The following is a 16354-nucleotide window of genomic DNA, read 5'->3' as shown; positions in this document are numbered from 1 at the left end:
TTGTAGGATAGTAAATGACTGTTGAATCAGATTCGAAGAATGTACAGTGTAACTTATTAATGTGAAATCTAAATATTCCTCGGGTATTACCTACCCGTTAAAATATTTTCACCATTAACAGTTTGTACAAAAGAATTTTTAATTACAATCTTTATGAAAACATATATACATATATATTTTCTTCAGATATAATCATGGATTTAATGAGTTGATATGATATTAATCTCATTTGATTTATCGTTAGAACTAGAACACATAATCTCTAAAACATTAGAAATTATATAATCGTCACGTATAATGAAGATAATTGATGTAGAACGATTCGTAGAACGATAATTGTACTCGAGGTACAGAATGAGATGTTGAGGCATGTGGTGTTGAAACTTGGTTTGTTGGTGGTACTGTGTTGATGTTGCTGGTACTGTTGGTGCCGGTGATGTTGTTGAAGCTGGTACGTTTTACACCATATTTTCCAAGGCTACAACTCAGTTAGTTGACTTCTTCGATTACTCCGGGATGATTGGCGGTTGAAACAAGCGGATGAATAAGGTTGAGAATTTGGAATATCATATAATCGTTGTGAGATATCCTGGCAATGAGGGTGAATATGGTATTTCAGACAGGTTTGCCGGTAAGTGCTTCAGGTTCTTCACCAAGAGGTGAATTCGGTTGGTTGAAAGGATCGCATTCTTTTCGTCTCCATTAATTAAGTCGACTACGAACCCATCAGATGAATTGGGGATGGATGATTGGTTGATTCATTCTGGTGACACTGCTTTCGGAGCTTAGGTGAACATCCATGTCGGAATAGCTGTCGGGTTCCGAAGAACTTGAACTAGTGACGAGTTCCATTTCGTACTATTGAGTAAAGGGTTTTTCGATAAGAAATGATTTCTGGCTATCAGATGGTATTCTAATTATATAGAATATCTAGATATATAGAACAAAAGATTTCGTAGATTACAGAGGAATTTACGGAATATGTCAGGCAAAGTTTACAGTAACAGATACGCTAAGATATGAATTAGCAGATACATTGAGATATGAGTTTTGTCTATACACCATTCATGCAGTCAATGTAGTAAGATGTGTCTAGTCTAGGAATGATAAGCAGGTAATTTCCTAAGGATGATAAGTAGATGATTTTCGACATGAAATGATAAGCAAAACTTTTGACATACAGACACAATCGAAGTCTAGACTCACTAATGCATCTAAACAACTATCAGTTATACACACTAATGCAAGACCTGGTTCGCTAAGACCACCACTCTGATACCACATGAGACGACCCGTCCTAATCCATCTGGACGAATACATTACATTTGGTTACATCGCGAGATACTTAACCTCTATATGATACATTTTACAAACATTGCATTCGTTTTTAAAATACAAACTTACATTACATCAAAAATTGACGGAATGCATACCATTTCATAATATATCCAACTATAAATGACTTAATAATATCCATGATGAACTCAACGACTCGAATGCAACGTCTTTTGAAATATGTCATGAATGACTCCAAGTAATATCTCTAAAATGAGCAAATGCACAGCGGAAGATTTCTTTCATACCTGAGAATAAACATGCTTTAAAGTGTCAATCAAAAGGTTGGTGAGTTCATTAGTTTATCGTAATCAATCATTTCCATAATTTTAATAGAGCACAAGATTTCTCATTTTTCATAAATATCATTACACTCGCAAGTGTATAAAATCCATTCGTATGATGAACACCTGGTAACCGACATTAACATAATGCATATAGAATATTCCCCGCATACTCGCAAGTATGCCATATAATATTGGCAATCGCAATCACCATTTAAATCGAAGTACTAAAGCATTCCAAATTCCAGAATGGGGTTTGTTAGGCCCATAGATCTATCTTTAGGATTCGCGTCAATTAGGGGCCATTTCCCTAATTCTTAGGTTACCAGACTTGAAGGGGCGATATTCGGTATAATAATCCAACCATACAATGTAGTTTTAAGTACTTGTGTCTATTTCGTCAAACATTTATAAAATAGCTCATGTATTCTCAGTCCCAAAAATATATATTGCAAAAGCATTTAAAAAGGGAGCAAATAAAACTCACAATACTGTATTTCGTAGTAAAAATACATATGACGTCATTGAACAAGTGCAAGGTTGGCCTCGGATTCACGAACCCTTAAAAATCTTCTCTAAAAAGAATTGCCCATGACGGAACTCGAACCCTGGACCTCTCGAATACCCGTTAACACCAAAGACCATTACTATGTATTTGTTTTCCTGATTTAAATCGTATCCTAAAATATTTAACCCATTTGTTTCTGTCTTCATCTCCTATCAGTCGACCAGTGTGAAATCGACCCAGATTCAAACTTAAATTCAATCTAAATATATGAATTACGAATTGCAATTGAAACGTAATCATCTGTTTTGGTGATTTAATTCAATTAGAAGAATAATAAAAAAAATAAAAATAAAAGCAGGCCATGAAGAAACTCGTTTGAACTCGATTGAACTCTAAATCCAATTCAATATTATAGGAAGTTTTAAACCATGATTATAACATGAAAAGGATGTTAAATCATCATTAAAAACTTTCTAAAACTTCAATTTTAACTGGAAACATCAATTTGATTACGAATTTCTTCATAAACAAATCCTTTGACTTTGTATTTTGAAACTTTGACCTTGAAATTCGAAATCAATAGAAGAATTTGAGACTTGAAAATTTACAGAAAGTATCATTAGATCATTCCTAACCACACCACGTTTACAGAAATTGAAATGGACTTCGAATTCGTTTTATGGCAAAAATCTTTGAAAACAGAGGCTAACGAGCTGTTTCATTAATTCCTTTTGTTTAATCTTATACTCAGCAACAATGTAGATTGGTAAGTGATATAGAGATGAATATTTGAGTGATAGTGAGAGTAATAAACGACACACATTTAATTTAAAATAAAATGAGGTCGTCTGTTGTAATTGGATCAAGAACAGATACATAAATTATATATATATATATATATATATATATATATATATATATATATATATATATATATATATATATATAAGTCAAATGGGATTGATAACCGAATTTGGACTGGTTCCAGTGTTTAAAGTTGATTTGTACGAATTCTATAAATCAATTACAGTATGATTGTGAGAGGAACATAATTTCTTACCAGCTCTTGTTTTCTTTTTCTTTTTTTTATAATTTATGTATTTAAATTAATATTACTAATTAATAACTATATTAATAAAAATAATAATAATAATAATAATAATAGCAATAATTATATTAATAATAATAAATGATAATGATAAAAATGATAATAATATTATTAATGATAATAGTAATAAACTGTATTATTTTCTAATAATAGTAATAATAATAATAATTTGTATTATATTTACAATACTTATAATAATTTAATGATTTTACTAGTACTAACAATATTACTAATAATAATATTAGTAATGATAATAATAATTAATAATAATAATACTGATATTAACAATGATAACAATAACAATTCAAATGTGCAAATTGATATTAATAATACTTATATTAGTATTAATATTAATATTTATTAAAGTAACAACTATATTTTAATTTGTATTATATATTATTAATTATGTAATACTTATATAATATTTAAATTGTTAATATTCATATATTTTATATTTATTACAATATACATATAATATCAATTATGTATAAAAGTTATATATATAGATATAGATTCAGTTTAATTATTTTATATCTTATTTTACATATTTAACTTTAATGTTTATATTATATTTCATTATCTCCAATTATTATCATATATATACTTACATTTATATTTACATATTTATTTACACATAATTGTTCGTGAATCGTCGGGAATAGTCAAAGGACAAATGGTTTCATGAAATAGTTCAAAATTTTTGAGACTCAACATTACAGACTTTGCTTATCGTGTCGAAATCATATAAAAATTAAGTTTAAATTTGGTCGCAAATTTCTGGGTCGTCACAGAACTTGAAGATAGAACTTGAGAGAGATCAATTAGATGAAGAAAATTGAAGAATGAAAGTGTTTGTAGGTGTTTTTGGTCATTGGTATATGGATTAGATATAAAGGATGTGTAAGTTTGTTTTCATGTAAATAATTCATGAATGATTTATAATATTTTTTATAATTTTGTGAGATATTTTATGCTAGTTGCTAAATGATGGTTCCCACATATTTAATGACTCACATGGGCTGCTAAGGAGCTGATCATTGAAGTGTATATACCAATAGTATATACATCTGGAAGCTGTGTATTGTACGAGTACGAATACGGGTGTATACGAGTAGAATTGTTGATGAAAATGAATGAGGATGTAATTGTAAGTATTTTTGTTAAGTATGTAGTGACCCGAACTTTTCCATGTTTATATATATTAAATGAAATTGATATTTACATGATTAAGTGTTTCTAACATGTTAAGCAATCAAACTTATTAAGACTTGATTAATTGGAATATGTTTCATATAGACAAATGACCACCCAAGTTGACCGGTGATTCACGAACGTTAAAACTTGTAAAAACTATACGATGACATATATATGGTTATATATATGGTTAACATGATTTTATTATAAGTATGTATCTCATTATGTATTTTAACAATGAGTTATATACATAAAAATGAGACTATTAAATTAAGAAACTCGAAAACGATATATATAACGATTATCGTTATAACGTCTTACTAGGTACATATGAATCATATTAAGATATTAATACACTTGGTTAATTATGTTAAATGATAAGTAAATATATCATTAAGTGCATTAACAATGAACTACATATGTAAAAATAAGACTACTAACTTAATGATTTTGAAACGAGACATATATGTAACGATTATCGTTGTAACGACATTTAATGTATATAGATCATATTAAGAGATATTCGTACATCATAATATCATGATAATATAATAATTTAAAATCTCATTTGATATTATAAACATTGGGTTAACAACACTTAACAAGATCGTTAACCTAAAGGTTTCAAAACAACACTTACATGTAACGACTAACGATGACTTAACGACTCAGTTAAAATGTATATACATGTAGTGTTTTAATATGTATTCACACACTTTTGAAAGACTTCAAGACACTTATCAAAATACTTCTACTTTGAAATGTCCCGTTCTTATTGATTAAAAACGTTCCATATTAATTGATTTCGTTGCGAGGTTTTGACCTCTATATGAGACGTTTTTCAAAGACTGCATTCATTTTTAAACAAACCATAACCTTTATTTCATCAATAAAGGTTTAAAAAGCTTTACGTAGATTATCAAATAATGATAATCTAAAATATCCTGTTTACACACGACCATTACATAATGGTTTACAATACAAATATGTTACAACAAAATAAGTTTCTTGAATGCAGTTTTTACACAATATCATACAAGCATGGACTCCAAATCTTGTCCTTATTTAAGTATGCGACAGCGGAAGCTCTTAATAATCACCTGAGAATAAACATGCTTAAAACGTCAACAAAAATGTTGGTGAGTTATAGGTTTAACCTATATATATCAAATCGTAACAATAGACCACAAGATTTCATATTTCAATACACATCCCATACATAGAGATAAAAATCATTCATATGGTGAACACCTGGTAACCGACAATAACAAGATGCATATATAAGAATATCCCCATCATTCCGGGACACCCTTCGGATATGATATAAATTTCGAAGTACTAAAGCATCCGGTACTTTGGATGGGGTTTGTTAGGCCCAATAGATCTATCTTTAGGATTCGCGTCAATTAGGGTGTCTGTTCCCTAATTCTTAGATTACCAGACTTAATAAAAAGGGGCATATTCGATTTCGATAATTCAACCATAGAATGTAGTTTCACGTACTTGTGTCTATTTTGTAAATCATTTATAAAACCTGCATGTATTCTCATCCCAAAAATATTAGATTTTAAAAGTGGGACTATAACTCACTTTCACAGATTTTTTACTTCATCGGGAAGTAAGACTTGGCCACTGGTTGATTCACGAACCTATAACAATATATACATATATATCAAAGTATGTTCAAAATATATTTACAACACTTTTAATATATTTTGATGTTTTAAGTTTATTAAGTCAGCTGTCCTCGTTAGTAACCTACAACTAGTTGTCCACAGTTAGATGTACAGAAATAAATCGATAAATATTATCTTGAATCAATCCACGACCCAGTGTATACGTATCTCAGTATTGATCACAACTCAAACTATATATATTTTGGAATCAACCTCAACCCTGTATAGCTAACTCCAACATTCACATATAGAGTGTCTATGGTTGTTCCGAAATATATATAGATGTGTCGACATGATAGGTCGAAACATTGTATACGTGTCTATGGTATCTCAAGATTACATAATATATAATACAAGTTGATTAAGTTATGGTTGGAATAGATTTGTTACCAATTTTCACGTAGCTAAAATGAGAAAAATTATCCAATCTTGTTTTACCCATAACTTCTTCATTTTAAATCCGTTTTGAGTGAATCAAATTGCTATGGTTTCATATTGAACTCTATTTTATGAATCTAAACAAAAAAAGTATAGGTTTCTAGTCGGAAAAATAAGTTACAAGTCGTTTTTGTAAAGGTAGTCATTTCAGTCGAAAGAACGACGTCTAGATGACCATTTTAGAAAACATACTTCCACTTTGAGTTTAACCATAATTTTTGGATATAGTTTCATGTTCATAATAAAAATCATTTTCTCAGAATAACAACTTTTAAATCAAAGTTTATCATAGTTTTTAATTAACTAACCCAAAACAGCCCGCGGTGTTACTACGACGGCGTAAATCCGGTTTTACGGTGTTTTTCGTGTTTCCAGGTTTTAAATCATTAAGTTAGCATATCATATAGATATAGAAAATGTGTTTAGTTGATTTTAAAAGTCAAGTTAGAAGGATTAACTTTTGTTTGCGAACAAGTTTAGAATTAACTAAACTATGTTCTAGTGATTACAAGTTTAAACCTTCGAATAAGATAGCTTTATATGTATGAATCGAATGATGTTATGAACATCATTACTACCTTAAGTTCCTTGGATGAAGCTACTGGAAAAGAGAAAAATGGATCTAGCTTCAATGGATCCTTGGATGGCTCAAAGTTCTTGAAGCAAAATCATGACACGAAAACAAGTTCAAGTAAGATCATCACTTGAAATAAGATTGTTATAGTTATAGAAATTGAACCAAAGTTTGAATATGATTATTACCTTGTATTAGAATGATAACCTACTGTAAGAAACAAAGATTTCTTGAGGTTGGATGATCACCTTACAAGATTGGAAGTGAGCTAGCAAACTTGAAAGTATTCTTGATTTTATGAAACTAGAACTTTTGGAATTTATGAAGAACACTTAGAACTTGAAGATAGAACTTGAGAGAGTTCAATTAGATGAAGAAAATTGATGAATGAAAGTGTTTGTAGGTGTTTTTGGTCGTTGGTGTATGGATTAGATATAAAGGATATGTAATTTTGTTTTCATGTAAATAAGTCATGAATGATTACTCATATTTTTGTAATCTTATGAGATATTTCATGCTAGTTGCCAAATGATGGTTCCCACATGTGTTAGGTGACTCACATGGGCTGCTAAGAGCTGATCATTGGAGTGTATATACCAATAGTACATACATCTAAAAGCTGTGTATTGTACGAGTACGAATACGGGTGCATACGAGTAGAATTGTTGATGAAACTGAACGAGAATGTAATTGTAAGCATTTTTGTTAAGTAGAAGTATTTTGATAAGTGTATTGAAGTCTTTCAAAAGTGTATAAATACATATTAAAACACTACATGTATATACATTTTAACTGAGTCGTTAAGTCATCGTTAGTCGTTACATGTAAGTGTTGTTTTGAAACCTTTAGGTTAACGATCTTGTTAAATGTTGTTAACCCAATGTTTATAATATCAAAAGAGATTTTAAATTATTATATTATCATGATATTATGATGTACGAATATCTCTTAATATGATATATATACATTAAATGTCGTTACAACGATAAACGTTACATATATGTCTCGTTTCAAAATCATTAAGTTAGTAGTCTTGTTTTTACATATGTAGTTCATTGTTAATATAATTAATGATATGTTTACTTATCATAATATCATGTTAACTATATATATAACCATATATATGTCATCATATAGTTTTTTTTACAAGTTTTAACGTTCGTGAATCACCGGTCAACTTGGGTGGTCAATTGTCTATATGAAACCTATTTCAATTAATCAAGTCTTAACAAGTTTGATTGCTTAACATGTTGGAAACATTTAATCATGTAAACATCAATCTCAATTAATATATATAAACATGGAAAAGTTCGGGTCACTACATACTTAACAAAAATGCTTACAATTACATCCTCGTTCAGTTTCATCAACAATTCTACTCGTATGCACCCTTATTCGTACTCGTACAATACACAGCTTTTAGATGTACATACTATTGGTATATACACTCTAATGATCATCTCTTAGTAGCCCATGTGAGTCAACTAACACATGTAGGAACCATCATTTGGCAACTAGCATGAAATATCTCATAAAATTACAAAAATATGAGTAATCATTCATGACTTATTTACATGAAAACAAAATTACATATCCTTTATATCTAATCCATACACCAACGACAAAAAACACCTACAAATACTTTCATTCTTCAATTTTCTTCATCTAATTGATCTCTCTCAAGTTCTATCTTCAAGTTCTAAGTGTTCTTCATAAATTCCAAAAGTTCTAGTTTCATAAAATTAAGAATACTTCCAAGATTGCAAGTTTACTTCCAAGTTTTCTAAATCCATTCCAAGTAATCATCCAAGATCAAGAAACATTTGTTACTTACAGTAGGTTATCTTTCTAATACAAGGTAATAATCATATTCAAACTTTAATTCAATTTCTATAACTATAACAATCTTATTTCGAGTGGAAATCTTACTTGAAATTATTTTCGTGTCATGATTCTGCTTCAAGAACTTTCAAGCCATCCAAGGATCCTTTGAAGCTAGATCCATTTTTCTCATTTCCAGTAGGTTTATCCAAGGAACTTGAGGTAGTAATGATGTTCATAACATCATTCGATTCATACATAAAAAGCTGTCTTATTCAATGTTATAAACTTGTAATCACTAGAACATAGTTTAGTTAATTCTAAACTTGTTCGCAAATAAAGTTAATCCTTCTAACTAGACTTTTAAAATCAACTAAACACATGTTCTATATCTATATTATATGCTAACTTAATGATTTAAAACCCGGAAACACGATAAACACCATAAAACTGGATATACGACGTCGTAGTAAAACCGGGGACTGTTTTGGTTGGGATAATTAAAAGCTAAGAAGAACTTTGATTTAAAAGCTATACTTCTGGAAAAATGATTTTTCTTATGAACATGAAACTATATCCAAAAATCATGGTTAAACTCAAAGTGAAAGTATGTTTTTCAAAATGGTCATCAAGATGTCGTTCTTTCGACGGAAATGACTACCTCTTTCAAAAACGACTTGTAACTTGTATTTCTGACTATAAATTTATACTTTTTCTATTTAGATTCATAAATTTTAGTTCAATACGAAATCGTGGCCACTGGAATCACTCAAAACGGATTAGAAACGAAGAAATGGCGAGTAAAACAAGATTGATAAAAACTACTCATTTTACCTACGTGAAAGTTAGTAATAAATCTATTCCAACCATAACCTAATCAACTTATATTGTATATTATGTAATCTTGAGATACCATAGACACGTATACAATGTTTCGACCTATCATGTCGACCCATCTATATATATATTGCGGAACAACCATAGACACTCTATATGTGAATGTTGGAGTTAGCTATACAGGGTTGTGGTTGATTCCAAAATATATATATAGTTTGAGTTGTGATCAATACTGAGATACGTATACACTGGGTCGTGGATTGATTCAAGATAATATTTATCGATTTATTTCTGTACATCTAACTGTGGACAACTAGTTGTAGGTTACTAACGAGGACAGCTGACTTAATAAACTTAAAACATCAAGATGTATTAAAAGTATTGTAAATATATTTTGAGCATACTTTGATATATATGTATATATTATTATAGGTTCGTGAATCAACCAGTGGCCAAGTCTTACTTCCCGACGAAGTAAAAATCTGTGAAAGTGAGTTATAGTCCCACTTTTAAAATCTAATATTTTGGGATGAGAATACATGCAGGTTTTAGAAACGATTTACAAAATAGACACAAGTACGTGAAACTACATTCTATGGTTGAATTATCGAAATCGAATATGCCCCTTTTTATTAAAGTCTGGTAATCTAAGAATTAGGGAACAAACACCCTAATTGACGCGAATCCTAAAGATAGATCTATTGGACCTAACAAACCCCATCCAAAGTACCGGATGCTTTAGTACTTCAAAATTTATATCATATTCGAAGGGTGTCCCGGAATGATGGGGATATTCTTATATATGCATCTTGTTAATGTCGGTTACCAGGTGTTCACCATATGAATGATTTTTATCTCTATGTATGGGATGTGTATTGAAATATGAAATCTTGTGGTCTATTGTTACGATTTGATATATATAGGTTAAACATATAACTCACCAACATTTTTGTTGACGTTTAAAGCATGTTTATTCTCAGGTGAATACTAAGAGCTTCCGCTGTTGCATACTAAAATAAGGACAAGATTTGGAGTCCATGTTTGTATGATATTGTGTAAAAACTGCATTCAAGAAACTGATTTCGATGTAACATATTTGTATTGTAAACCATTATGTAATGGTCGTGTGTAAACAGGATATTTTAGATTATCATTATTTGATAATCTACGTAAAGCTTTTTAAACCTTTATTTATGAAATAAAGGTTATGGTTTGTTTTAAAATGAATGCAGTCTTTGAAAAACGACTCATATAGAGGTCAAAACCTCGCAACGAAATCAATTAATATGGAACGTTTTTAATCAATAAGAACGGGACATTTCAGTTGGTATCCGAGCGTTGGTCTTAGAGAACCAGAAATTTTGTATTAGTGTGTCTTATCGAGTTTGTTAGGATGCATTAGTGAGTCTGGACTTCGACCGTGTTTTCTTTAAAAATGATTGCTTAACATTTTTGTTGGAAACTATATATTATTAACATGTATATATTATGTGATATATTAATCTCTTAACATGTTTGATATTGTGTGATAGATGTCTACCTCTAGCATAAATCCCATTGACTCACCTAATAATAACGAAGAGTCGAATATATATTGGACTGATTCACAAGTTCCCGAAGAGGAACCAGAAGAAGAATCAGAACTGGAAGAAGAATCAGAATCGGAAGAGGAGGAACCGGAGGAGGAAATAGAACCGGTGGGTGAAATAATAAAACGGTTAAGTAAAAGAAAATCCTCAACCAACCGACCAAGGTTAATTATGGTCAATGGTGTTTCCGCCAAGGAAGCAAAATATTGGGAGGATTACCAATTCTCCGATGAATCGGATTCCGACTAGAATTCCGATGATGTTATAGAAATTACCCCAACTGAATTTAAAAAGGCAAAAGAAAATAATAAGGGAAAGGGCATAAAAATAGAGAAATCTAATTCCAACCCCGATGAACTTTATATGTATCGTCAACCCCCGAAGTCCCTAAGTTGTAACAATGACCCGGGAACCTCTAAACCGCCAGGTTTTTCTAAACCGTTGTGGAAAACGACAGCTAGTATTAGGGGAACATCATATATCCCTAGAAACTTGGTAAAACGAACCAAAACCGAAGAAGAAGAAACGAGCGAGTCGGAATAAGATAGTTGTATTCGTATGGTGTAATATATGTAATATAGTGTGCTTATGCTTTATGATATATGTAAAAATTGCTTGTATTAATAAGTATTTTTTTTATGAATCTAACTCTTGTCTATTTTACAGTATAAAAACACAAAATGGGTAGACAACCCAATATTTTAAGAGACCTACCCAGAGACATGATTGATGAAATCTTGTCTAGACGGTCAGAATTCTTCTGCACAACTATTTACGGCGAAATCAGTTTGTAAGACATTCGAAGAACGTTCCAAGAATGCCTTGGTTTATAAGAGACTTTCGTTTGAAAGATGGGGGATATCACATTGGGAAACCCATAAGTTACGATGTGTTTAGTTTGACGCATATATTGCGGGGAACCCAAGTGCTATCTTACGCAACGGGTTAAGAAATTATTTTGACTCAATGTATCCGAACATAGGACTTCATGATTTAGAAAAAGCGGCTAACATGCAACATAAAGAAGCATGTTATGCTTACGGGTTAGTAATGTTCGCTTCTCACCAAAGTGAGAACAAGAACATCGGGCTACAACTATTAAACAAAACATTTCCACAAGTAACGGACTCAGTAGTTGGGGTGAGAAACAAGGTTTTTAGATTGTTACGGGACTGTTGGACATTACGTAACCCTCGTCCCTTTGACGACGTTACAACACACTGTCTTATCAACGGCCATAACAGTTATGTTCCACAAGACCAAGGATGGGAAGTAGTCCTAGTAAAACCAGAATGCATGACTTGTTTCTGGACGTATGAATTACGTGTCTTTATTGCCTTTGCTGAACGACTTGTGTACTAGCTAGAATTATCTTCACAACTATCTTGTATCAAAGTTATTGTGTGCTATATTTCATGCTTTATGTAAAATAAGCGGTATTGTAAGTTTGTAAAATATTGAATAAAAGTTTGAACGCGAAATATTATTATAATCTGTTTTTCATATAGAATTGTAGTAGTTGAATTGTATATTAGCTATTAAGTATGAACTTAACGGGTAGGTACTACCCGAATTTAAACTTATAAAACGCTAATATGAAGAAAAAGCTTTTATAAATGAGTTCATATTATGCTACGAAATACTATTAACTACTCTTAATATTCTGTATGATTAACTTGTTCCATTTGACTATTTTGAAGGAAATGGCACCGACTACTCGACACACCGTGAATATGAATGAAGAGGAATTCCGTACTTTTCTAGCTTCAAACATAGCCGCAGTACAGGCTGTGCTACATACCAACAATAACCTTGGATCTAGCAGTACAGGAAATCGTGTAGGATGCACCTACAAAGAATTCACTGCCTGCAAACCTTGGGAATTTGATGGAACTGAAGGACCGATCGGATTGAAACGGTGGACCGAGAAGGTCGAATCGGTGTTTGCCATAAGTAAGTGTACTGAAGAGGACAAAGTGAAGTACGCTACGCATACCTTCACAGGTTCTGCGTTAACATGGTGGAATACCTATCTAGAGCAAGTGGGACAAGATGATGCTTACGCACTACCGTGGTCAGCATTCAAGCACTTGATGAACGAGAAGTACCGTCCCAGAACCGAGGTCAATAAGCTCAAGACAGAACTTAGAGGGTTACGAACCCAAGGATTTGATATTACCACGTACGAAAGACGATTCACAGAATTATGCCTATTGTGTCCGGGAGCGTTCGAAGAAGTTCACACGAGCCCGCCTCCATACAACAGGCATGTAGAATGGCTCACAAACTAGTGAACCAGATTGAAGAAAGAATTAAAGAACAGACTACTGAAGAGGCCAATGTAAAGCAAGTCAAAAGAAAGTGGGAGGAAAACGGTGATAAGAATCACCAATACAACAACAATAGCAATTACAACAATAATCGCAACAATTATCTCAACAATCGCAACATCAATCGCAACTACAACAAACGTCCCAACAACAACAACAACAACAGCAGCAACTACAACAATCATCCCAACAACAATAACAACCGCAACAACAACAACAATCAGAAGCAGCTATGCCAAAGGTGTGAAAAGTATCACTCGGTGTTCTGCACCAAATTTTGCAACAAGTGTAAAAGAAATGGTCATAGCGCAGCGAAGTGTGAGGTCTACGGACCAGGGGTTAACAGAACGAAAGGAACAAATGGTGTCGGAACGAGTAATGGCGGAGCAAGTAGTGTCGGAGCAAGTTATGCCAATGTAGTTTGTTATAAATGTGGAAAACCGGGCCACATTATTAGAAATTGCCCGAACCAGGAGAACATGAATGGACAAGGCCGCGGAAGAGTTTTCAATATTAATGCAGCAGAGGCACAAGAAGACCCAGAGCTTGTTACAGGTACGTTTCTTATTGACAATAAATCTGCTTACGTTTTATTTGATTCGGGTGCGGATAGAAGCTATATGAGTAGAGATTTTTGTGCTAAATTAAGTTGTTCATTGACGCCATTGGATAGTAAATTTTTACTCGAATTAGCAAACGGTAAATTAATTTCAGCAGATAATATATGCCGGAATCGAGAAATTAAACTGGGTAGCGAAATATTTAAGATTGACTTGATACCAGTAGAGTTAGGGAGTTTTGATGTGATAATCGGTATGGACTGGTTGAAAGAAGTGAAAGCAGAGATCGTTTGTTACAAAAATGCAATTCGCATTATACGAGAAAAAGGAAAACCCTTAATGGTGTACGGAGAAAAGGGAAACACGAAGCTACATCTTATTAGTAATTTGAAGGCACAAAAACTAATAAGAAAAGGTTGCTATGCTGTTCTAGCACACGTCGAGAAAGTACAAACTGAAGAAAAGAGCATCAATGATGTTCCCGTCGCAAAAGAATTTCCCGATGTATTTCCGAAAGAATTACCGGGATTACCCCCACATCGATCCGTTGAATTTCATATAGATCTTGTACCAGGAGCTGCACCAATAGCTCGTGCTCCTTACAGACTCGCACCCAGCGAGATGAAAGAACTGCAAAGCCAATTACAAGAACTTTTAGAGCGTGGTTTCATTCGACCAAGCACATCACCATGGGGAGCTCCTGTTTTGTTTGTCAAGAAGAAAGATGGTACATTCAGGTTGTGTATCGACTACCGAGAGTTGAACAAACTTACCATCAAGAACCGCTACCCACTACCGAGAATCGACGACTTATTTGATCAACTACAAGGCTCGTCTGTTTATTCAAAGATTGACTTACGTTCCGGGTATCATCAAATGCGGGTGAAAGAAGATGATATTCCAAAGACTGCTTTCAGAACACGTTACGGTCATTACGAGTTTGTGGTCATGCCGTTTGGTTTAACTAATGCACCAGCTGTGTTCATGGACCTTATGAACCGAGTGTGTGGACCATACCTTGACAAGTTTGTCATTGTTTTCATTGATGACATACTTATTTACTCAAAGAATGACCAAGAACACGGTGAACATTTGAGAAAGGTGTTAGAAGTATTGAGGAAGGAAGAATTGTACGCTAAATTTTCAAAGTGTGCATTTTGGTTGGAAGAAGTTCAATTCCTCGGTCACATAGTGAACAAAGAAGGTATTAAGGTGGATCCGGCAAAGATAGAAACTGTTGAAAAGTGGGAAACCCCGAAAACTCCGAAACACATACGCCAGTTTTTAGGACTAGCTGGTTACTACAGAAGGTTCATCCAAGACTTTTCCAGAATAGCAAAACCCTTGACTGCATTAACGCATAAAGGGAAGAAATTTGAATGGAAGGATGAACAAGAGAAAGCGTTTCAGTTATTGAAGAAAAAGCTAACCACGGCACCTATATTGTCATTGCCTGAAGGGAATGATGATTTTGTGATTTATTGTGACGCATCAAAGCAAGGTCTCGGTTGTGTATTAATGCAACGAATGAAGGTGATTGCTTATGCGTCTAGACAATTGAAGATTCATGAACAAAATTATACGACGCATGATTTGGAATTAGGCGCGGTTGTTTTTGCATTAAAGACTTGGAGGCACTACTTATATGGGGTCAAAAGTATTATATATACCGACCACAAAAGTCTTCAGCACATATTTAATCAGAAACAACTGAATATGAGGCAGCGTAGGTGGATTGAATTATTGAATGATTACGACTTTGAGATTCGTTACCACTCGGGGAAGGAAAATGTGGTAGCCGACGCCTTGAGCAGGAAGGACAGAGAACCCATTCGAGTAAAATCTATGAATATAATGATTCACAATAACCTTACTACTCAAATAAAGGAGGCGCAACAAGGAGTTTTAAAAGAGGGAAATTTAAAGGATGAAATACCCAAAGGATCGGAGAAGCATCTTAATATTCGGGAAGACGGAACCCGGTATAGGGCTGAAAGGATTTGGGTACCAAAATTTGGAGATATGAGAGAAATGGTACTTAGAGAAGCTCATAAAACCAGATACTCAATACATTCTGGAACGGGGAAGATGTACAAGGAT

The sequence above is a fragment of the Rutidosis leptorrhynchoides genome, chromosome 2 (assembly GCF_046630445.1).
Source record: "Rutidosis leptorrhynchoides isolate AG116_Rl617_1_P2 chromosome 2, CSIRO_AGI_Rlap_v1, whole genome shotgun sequence".
In the NCBI taxonomy this organism is placed as follows: Eukaryota; Viridiplantae; Streptophyta; class Magnoliopsida; order Asterales; family Asteraceae; genus Rutidosis; species Rutidosis leptorrhynchoides.
The sequence above is the reverse complement of the archived record's forward strand: the minus strand, read 5'-3'. Positions refer to the sequence as shown.